We start from the raw sequence: 8,840 nt of genomic DNA, 5'->3' as shown, positions 1-8,840 counted from the left end.
CCCTAATTTACAAATTGAAGATTCGTGGACCATCTAATGTTTGTAAATCACTTTTGATGGGGTTAGAAGTTTTGGAATAGGCTCATTTTTGGTGAGTATGATCTCCTCATCATAGAAATCATCCTCACAAAAAATCAGCTCATTCTAAAACTTCTAACTCATGTTTTGAAAAATGTTTAACACAATATTTGACAAACTTTAGGACTGCTGAACCGCTCCCATATATATGTGTGTGTGTGAAGCATTCGAAGGCCCTAAAGAGAGTCAAATATTGTGTCAAATGTTTTTCAAAATAACAGTTAAAAGTTTTGGAATGAACTGATTTTTTGTGAGGATAATCTCTATGGTAAAAAAATCATCCTCATAAAAAATCAGTTCATTTCGAAACTTCTAACCTTAGTTTGTAAGTTGAAGAATCGTGGACCGTCCTTTTTTGGTAAATCACTTTGATCAAGCAAAAATCAACTCATTCGGAAACTTCTAACCTGTATATAAAAGAAATGTTTGACTCTCTTTCCGGTCTCTGAACGCCAAGAATCAGTGGAAAAAAAACCAAAAAAATCTTGTGATAGCTGAAAAGTCCAAGTTCATAGTTCGTGCTATTCACTCTAAACTCCAGAGCCCACACGCTACTTTCGTTGAAATGTTCTAATTTTAATGACTTTGCAAGTCATTGGATGGACTCTGCTTGATCTTATAAATTGAAAAATCCTAATAAACGACCTCCAACCTTATAGAAACTCCCAAAATAATTCCATGGCCACAGCTATCCTCCCCCTTGCTTTGCTTCTTCTCTTCTTGCTTCCCAACTTCATAATTTCTCAATCAAATAATTTCGCCTTCAATGGGTTCATCAATGGAGCTGAACACCTTAGTCAAGATGGATCTTCCACCATCACACCCGAAGGATTACTTCAACTAACCAACCAATCTAACTTCATCATAGGCCATGCCTTCTACTACTCCCCATTCAATATGTTCATCAACAATAGTTCCTCTCCTCCAAAAATTTGTTCCTTCAGCACATCTTTTGTTTTCGCAATTGTCCCCACAGACCCAAAGACGGGGGGTGGTCATGGATTTGCTTTCACTATATCACCATCGAAGCAACTTCCCGGGGACTCGCCTAGCCATTATCTTGGACTCTTTAACTCATCAAACAATGGTAAGTTATCAAATCATGTCTTTGCAGTTGAATTTGACACAGTTAATGAGCTAGACGAGATCGAGAGCATGGGAAAAAAACTTGTAGGGATTATCATCAACGGCATAGACTCCCTAAAATCAGAGAAAGCTTCCTATTATGATAATAGCAATAAATTCGAAGAACTAGACTTGGAGAGTGGGAAGCCAATTCAGGCATGGGTAGACTATGATGGGGTTCATAAAATTGTGAATGTAACTATATCTCCTATAAATGTACCTAAACCAATGAGACCCCTATTGTCTCATCCGTTAGACCTGTCCAATTTCCTTGTGGAATCCATGTATGTAGGCTTCTCTTCCTCTACCGCGAAGCTATCTAGCTCCCATTACATCTTAGGATGGAGTTTTCGAATGAATGGAGAAGCATTTCCACTTGATCTTTCTCTTCTTCCTTCACTCCCATCAGGAACTTCGTCAAAATTCACAAAAAAAATTGTCCTTGTAATAATCATTGTGAGCTTTCTCTTCATGGCAACAGTGATCTTTGTTATCTATTATCGATTGAAAAAGCGGAGGCAAAGCGAGACTCTAGAGGATTGGGAATTGGATTGCCCTCATCGTTTCCGATACAAGGACCTTTATGTTGCTACAAATTGTTTCAAAGCAAGCGAGGTAATTGGGATTGGGGGATTCGGTGTCGTGTACAAAGGTGTGTTACCTAAAACAGGAGAACAAGTTGCGGTGAAGAAAATCTCACATAATTCTATACAAGGAGTGAGAGAATTCGTGGCAGAGATCGAAAGCTTGGGAAGGCTAAGACACAAGAATTTGGTTCATCTTCTAGGATGGTGTAAGAGAAAGGAGGATCTCCTCCTTGTGTACGATTTTGTTCCAAATGGTAGTCTCGAAAGTGTACTCTTCAATCGACAGGGGAACTTGGTACTGAGTTGGGAGCAACGGTTCAAGATCCTCAAAGGAATTGCTTCAGGGCTATTGTATCTGCATGAAGACTGGGACCAGGTAGTAATTCATCGAGACGTCAAGGCTAGCAATGTCTTACTAGACACTGACATGAATGGGAGGCTAGGCGATTTTGGTCTGGCAAGGTTGTATGATCATGGAGAGAATCCACGAACTACCCATCTTGTAGGCACATTAGGATACATAGCACCAGAATTAGCGCGCACGGGGAGGGCCACCACTAGTACTGATGTGTTTGCCTATGGTACACTACTACTGGTAGTGGCATGTGGAAGAGGATCCCTTGGTCCAATTTCGTGTTACACAACTTTGCTTGAGTGGGTCTGTGATTGTCACCGAATGGGTCGGATTATGGATGCAGTAGATCCAAAACTCATGTCATCTTACGTGGTCGAAGAGATGGAGATGGTATTGAAGTTGGGACTTCTTTGCTGTCAGTTCAAACCAGAATCCAGGCCTTCAATGCGACAGGTGACAAGGTATTTCAATGATGACGATTCGCTTCCTTCTATTAATTTCTCCTTCGATGCATATATTCATGTTGAATCGAGATTTCAAGATGTGATTGTACAGGATACGACTAAACATTCGTATAATTGGTCCATCTCTTAGGAGTCACCCTCAAGGATTTATCCCAGATATCTTGAAGACCTCTGCTGAAAATGGGTTATAATAAATTGTAGAGGTAATTTCTGAGATAAATCTTTATGGGTACTTTCCCTTAAAGGGGGACTCAGGCTGAAGGCCCATACTTCCTGAGGTGGTCTAGGTCATCTCACCTACCCTTGGGGGTTATAATAAATTTAGTCTTCTTCAGTTTGATTTGTGTTTTTCTTTTATATATATATATATTTTGAGTTGTGATAATATGACTCGCTAGGTGGCATACTCAATTAATTTCGTGACATGAGAAATTCTGGAATCATAGATCTATATACCTCGGGATATATGATTACACTTCCCAATAAAAAAGTGTATCCCGAGGGAGCCATGTATCCCAAGGTGTGCAGATCCACGGTTCCCAAACTCGTCCACATCAGGGAGTCGATTGAGTATGCCACATGGCGAGTCATATTATCAAAACTTGTTTTTTTTTTTTGTCTTAATTCGGTAGATGTGGTTGGGTGAGATAGAGTTAGACGGTGATTTTATAAATTTAAGGGAAAATTACTTAATGAATCATAATGAAGGGATTTCTTTCTAAATACCCCCCTAATTTTTTATTAATATCTTGATAGTCCAATCAATTCAAATTATTGAGATCAATGATTCAAATTACAGAGATCAACATTTGCTCCAATTGTCGATCTCGACATTAAAATATGAACCGTCGAGATCAACAATTAAACGACGATTTAAATTGGTTGTTTGATTAAAGTGAGGGGGGCATTAAGAAAGAAAGAATTATACTAACTGAGTTATTAAGAATTAAGATACCACCTAAAAAGTCAGCCTGCGTTTAGAAACAACATGTTGCTACACATTGTCAATTAAGTAATTTTCCTTAAATTTAATTTTGTTGTTTTTTATTTATTGCAAATTGTTCTCTTAAACCAAACAAATAATAGATAGCCTTCAAAATGAAGTTATAAGTAGTATAAATTTTACAGAAATCCACATGCATCATCGTTTTCTCAATCATGATTTATAAATTCTCAAGCTTAGAGTTACAACAAAAAGTTGCAAGAAAAGAGTACAAATTATGGAGTTTCTCTCCAACGGGGTCAGGGTGGAGCTAGTAAGGAGACATTGGGGACAATTGCCCCCACTCAATTTTTTTGGGTATTTTAGATACCCTTGAATTTATGTTTAAATTTGAGATATCCCAACAACATTTTGAACTATTGAGCCTGTTTCCCCCACTCCCCCATCTTCCTCCAATTTTTGCCCCCTCCCCCTCCAATTAACTATAATCCTGACTCCGCCCCTGCCAATGGCCACTATCTCAGACCCTTCTAAACATGGATCAATGAAAGGAAGGTGTGGTAACGTTAGGGAGTAGATTAATGTTAGATATTCCATTAAATTCCCTACAAGTTATGGGTTTCTAAAAAAAATACAAGTTGACATAAGAAATGAATGAGCTATATTATTGTAATTTCATCTATGGTTTAAGAAAATTTAATTGTAATAAAAATTATTGAATGTTTCTCTCTACCTTATAAACAAAGGTTATTAGATCATTCATCCCTATCAGAAAAGCAAATGGATTAAGAATTTTATCTATGATGTAACTTCTAAGGCCCATGATTTATATTTCTAGTAATTCGATTATTTCCTCTTTCGTTTTTTTTGAAGACTTGTTAGATCATGATTTTTAATGTTGATTAAATCATATCGAAATTTAAAATTTTACATCAAAGTTAAATCTAAGTTTGAAGAAAGAATGACGGTTTTGAAGGAGTAGCAAATATAACTATGTATCTTTAAAATGCATGTAATTAAACCAAGACGACCTCGACCTATTCTCATTGAACGACCCGTCGTCTATCCTTAAGAAAAGGGGACCCATTGTTTACAGCACATCGTCGAATCACTTTCATTTTGTCAGAGCAGTTGATCTCGAGGGATTGGATATTTTGGATAATAAATCCCAATATCCCAACATAAACCCATCATTATTCGTGATAGACGAAATAGAGTTGGTATTGAAATTGGTCCATTGTGGACCAAAATAGAGAATACCTGAGCATTTTCCAAGATCAGATTATGGGCTGGACCATTAGAATCAGGCCTGGGCTTAAGCTTACTTTTTTCTAAAAAATCTTGCCCCAAGTGACCACCAGCCTACCAATGTTAGCCCAAAAGAGTGACCTTCGTTGCATCAATTAAAAGATAGAGAACCTTTATGTTTCATAAACTTTTGAAAAAATAGGCACCAATGGTCCTAGCCCACATAACATTCACCATCATCGGAATGACTAAGATGGGAAGAATTCCCTAGAAATGCTCAAATGAAACGGATCAATATAAAACATGCATCCATCTCTAGGAAATTATGTGCTTATCCTTTGATCTCAGTCATATGTTTGATGTTCTACATCAGATCTCATTCAAGGTTAGAAAATTCTTCAAATTATTATCGTTTTCATTTTCTTTCAACTTTTTCAATATTTTATGACAATCATGATTCGAAAAATTAAGGATTTGGAATGAAAAAAACAAAAAAAGAAGCCCATACACCCCAAACCTAAGTAAAATTTACACATTTTCTCTAGAAATTAAAACAACTCTCTCCAAATCTTAGTTCTTCAATTTCTTTTCAAACCCATTTATTTTTAAATGACAAGATCCCCCTTTATTTCCAAACGTTAGAAATATAGATATAATGTCCATCGTCATTGGACATGAAATGTCCAACACCATTAAAATATTAACTTTTAAAAGAAAAAAACACCATTATTTAAAATTGGTAAGGTCCCACTTGCTTTGTAGATAGAACACATAAGGATAATGATGGTGCCAAATTTGGGCCAGAGCTAAGAGGAGTGGAGGGAGGTGTGCAGTTGCCCCCTCAATTTTTGGGTGAGTTAGAAACCCCTTAAACCCCAAGAGAAATCCCTGTTTTTTTTTTTTTTTTTTGTTGGGATTTGGTTGATTCCCTTCGATTGTATAGTATCTCAAATCTCAAAAACATGACGCCTAAAACTTTTTTTTTTTTTTTTTTTTTATGTTTTTAGTGATCTCCGGTCTTGATTAACTCCTGTGTATCATAGTCAGTATCTAGATATGAATAAGGTGTTTGCTCACTCCCCTTGACATTTTAGTGAATATTTACCACTTGTATTTTCAAACTGCTGACATGCTCACTTTGACCATCCCACCCACCATGTTTTTTATTTATTTAAGTCATGAGTTTTCGATGCCCACTGGGACGTGGTGTGGCCTCGAATCATTTTTTTTCCTTTCGATACACAATAATACATTCCCATAAATATGTGCATTTATGTATCTCGAGAAAATCTATGATTATAACATATGCCACGTCAGGAGCATTGGGAGCATATGTCACTGGGGGTGTTAGAAAATCATTATTCTACCCTTGTTTTCAAACCAATGACATACCCACTTTGACCTTTCTTCCCGTCCTTCTCAATCGTTGTGTGATTAAGACAGCCATTGTCAAATGATGACATTGCCCCTCAAACTCATCATCTTCAAGTTCTTCAATCTTTACCATAACCTAGAGTTTTTAAAACAAAACAAAATAGGGCAACCCAATATGCCTTGTCTGATATTACCTTTTTATTCCATTAATAATTTTTTTAAATATAATGTCAAAAATTAAATATTAGTCTTTTTATAATTTTTGTGTCTTTGTTTGAAGTATTGGGCGCAGTAACCAAAGCATCCCTCCAAAAAAAGGAGAGGCCTTGAGTTTAAGTCTTCTCATTGACCACACACAATAATTTATCCCTACTTATTTGGTATGTGTGGTTTGTGAAGTATTGCATGTATCCAGAGAATTTGGATGAAATATAATGCTTTAAGAGACTAGTTGCATTGTCCTTACTAGTTGGCCTACAGGTCTAGAACCCCCTGTGATAAAAATAAATAAACTTCTATCTTATAAAAATAAATAATATTTTAATGATAATTTATGTTTTGTGCCGAACACCAAACCATATTACTATCTTTTATTTTTTTATTTTTTATTAGGTTGCAAATAAAGGTAGTGTTGTCATTTAACAATGACAATTTTGACAATGACATGTTTGAGAATGGAAAATTTATAACCAAGTTAAAAAAGTAAAGTTTGGATTAGGGGTTTCAATTCAATTCAACATATATACCTATAATCAACCATACAAATACCCATTATCCATTGGGTATTAAAAACACCTAGAAGTCTTTGTTTATTATAGTTGAGATACAGAAAGACAGGAGACATTAAAAAAAAAAAAAAAAAGTAAAAAAACAAAAAACACTATATTCTTCATAAATTTTAATTTTAGCTAAAGTTTATCTTCTTCTAACACTGAATAGTCATCTTAATAAGTTATAAGTAAAACAAATCTACCTCCAGATCTCTTTTGGGCACTTGACAAAGACTCGATTATTAATGTGTCCCCAACATATCTACCTAGAAGAACCAACCTGAAAAATGGTTAGGTTCATGATGAGAAATCCAAAATTGACTAAATGATTTTGAATATCGCAGATAATCGGACAACAAGGTATTCATTGACACTTTTTAGTTTAGAGGGAGTTGCTTCAATATTTGGGGAGAATATGTGAATAGTACTTAGGTTTGGGGTCTGCCCCACAAATAATAAAATGCTTAGGGATTGACATATCTTATATGGCGATTCATTTATTTTGAGAATCCCTAGGGACAATCCTCTCATCTCATCCATTTGTTATCCCCGAGTTCGACATAATTTTCAATCACCGTGTAGAATACATGCTTACCTACCAATCAATTCACCCTATTTGAAAAATAAAAACTTCCCATAAGTCCAACACGTTATTTTTTTTATGAGTGATCTCCAAAGTCAATGCTGACCAGATAATAGGGGAATGATAGTTCTACATGTAATATTCCTCTAATTACATACTAATTATCTTGTATTTTTCAATAAAGTTTAAGGGAATTTGATTTGCGACTCACATGACTCCACTCTAATTCAGGTCTCTCTTGAGAATTTAGATCCAAGATTGGAATACTTGGGAAGTTGAAACTTCCACCTTGAAAGTGGGAATTGTCAATTCCGTTCACACATTTAAAAAAAAATAAAAAGTTTAGACCACCCAAACCAATTGGTACTCTTCTAGATTTTTTAAAAAAAAAAATCATTTAATCCACGTGTTAGCCCAAGCTATGGTATATGTGAGGAGAGTTCAATGTGAGTATGAGACCAAGAGATCATCAATGCGTTGTTTGAGAATTTGGGAACGTGTTACCATTCATGGACTCACAACAAAACAGACACGAAGACAAGTAAGACAAACTTACACAAGTTTGATTGATATGGTAATAGAGTATAAGTTTAGACGAACTAATATGGTGGTGGTTTTCTTGATAAATGTATAACTTAATAATTCAGTTATTATTTTATTTTTATTTTTATTTTAATTAAATGCCCATTCACCTTAAGAAAAGATTTGAATACTCAAAGCCCATATTCTCACGTATCTTTCTTGAGTTTTTCAACAAATATTATAATATATTATGATGATTTGTGATTATGAATAACAAATGACATATTCATCATTTTGAAGATTTAGAGTATGTTTGTAACAATTGCCAGTTTTTACTTAAGAAATCGTACTTGGGAGAAGCTAGCTTATGCTTCTGGAAAGTCGTGATTAAAAAATTATTGTTTGTTAATTAAGTTAGAGAAATATTGTGTTTTGCTAAAAATCTAAAATTATTATGAATAAAGTTAAATTGAGTAAAAAAGGACGCTCAAACACATTCATATGACGTGATATGTGCATAACAAATCTATTGTTCTGTGCATATTCTATATTAATTACAATGTGAAAAAAGTCCATATTCAATGGTTTAAGATTGTCAAATATCTTTTTTTTACAAGTCAAAATTATCAAATTAATGGAGGATGAGAGAAATTCAACAACTCTAAACTTTCGAATATGAGAAATATAAAAAATTCCAACGTTCCTGGATTGTCAAAATTCGATTTCTAAAGTCCGTGGATCTTGTTATGTTGAATTTTTTTATTTTTCACATAGTGAGGTGAGTGTATTTG

The 8,840-nt window shown here is 34.9% G+C and overlaps 1 pseudogene; it reads left to right on the top strand.

The window, feature by feature from the left end:
• Positions 1 to 698: 698 nt before the first annotated feature.
• Positions 699 to 3,002, top strand: LOC147386376 (L-type lectin-domain containing receptor kinase IV.2 pseudogene; annotated as a pseudogene).
• Positions 3,003 to 8,840: the final 5,838 nt, after the last annotated feature.

The sequence above is a fragment of the Akebia trifoliata genome, chromosome 14 (genome assembly GCF_017979445.1).
Source record: "Akebia trifoliata isolate Shusen 1 chromosome 14, ASM1797944v1, whole genome shotgun sequence".
Taxonomy (NCBI): Eukaryota; Viridiplantae; Streptophyta; class Magnoliopsida; order Ranunculales; family Lardizabalaceae; genus Akebia; species Akebia trifoliata.
The sequence above is the reverse complement of the archived record's forward strand: the minus strand, read 5'-3'. Positions and strand labels throughout refer to the sequence as shown.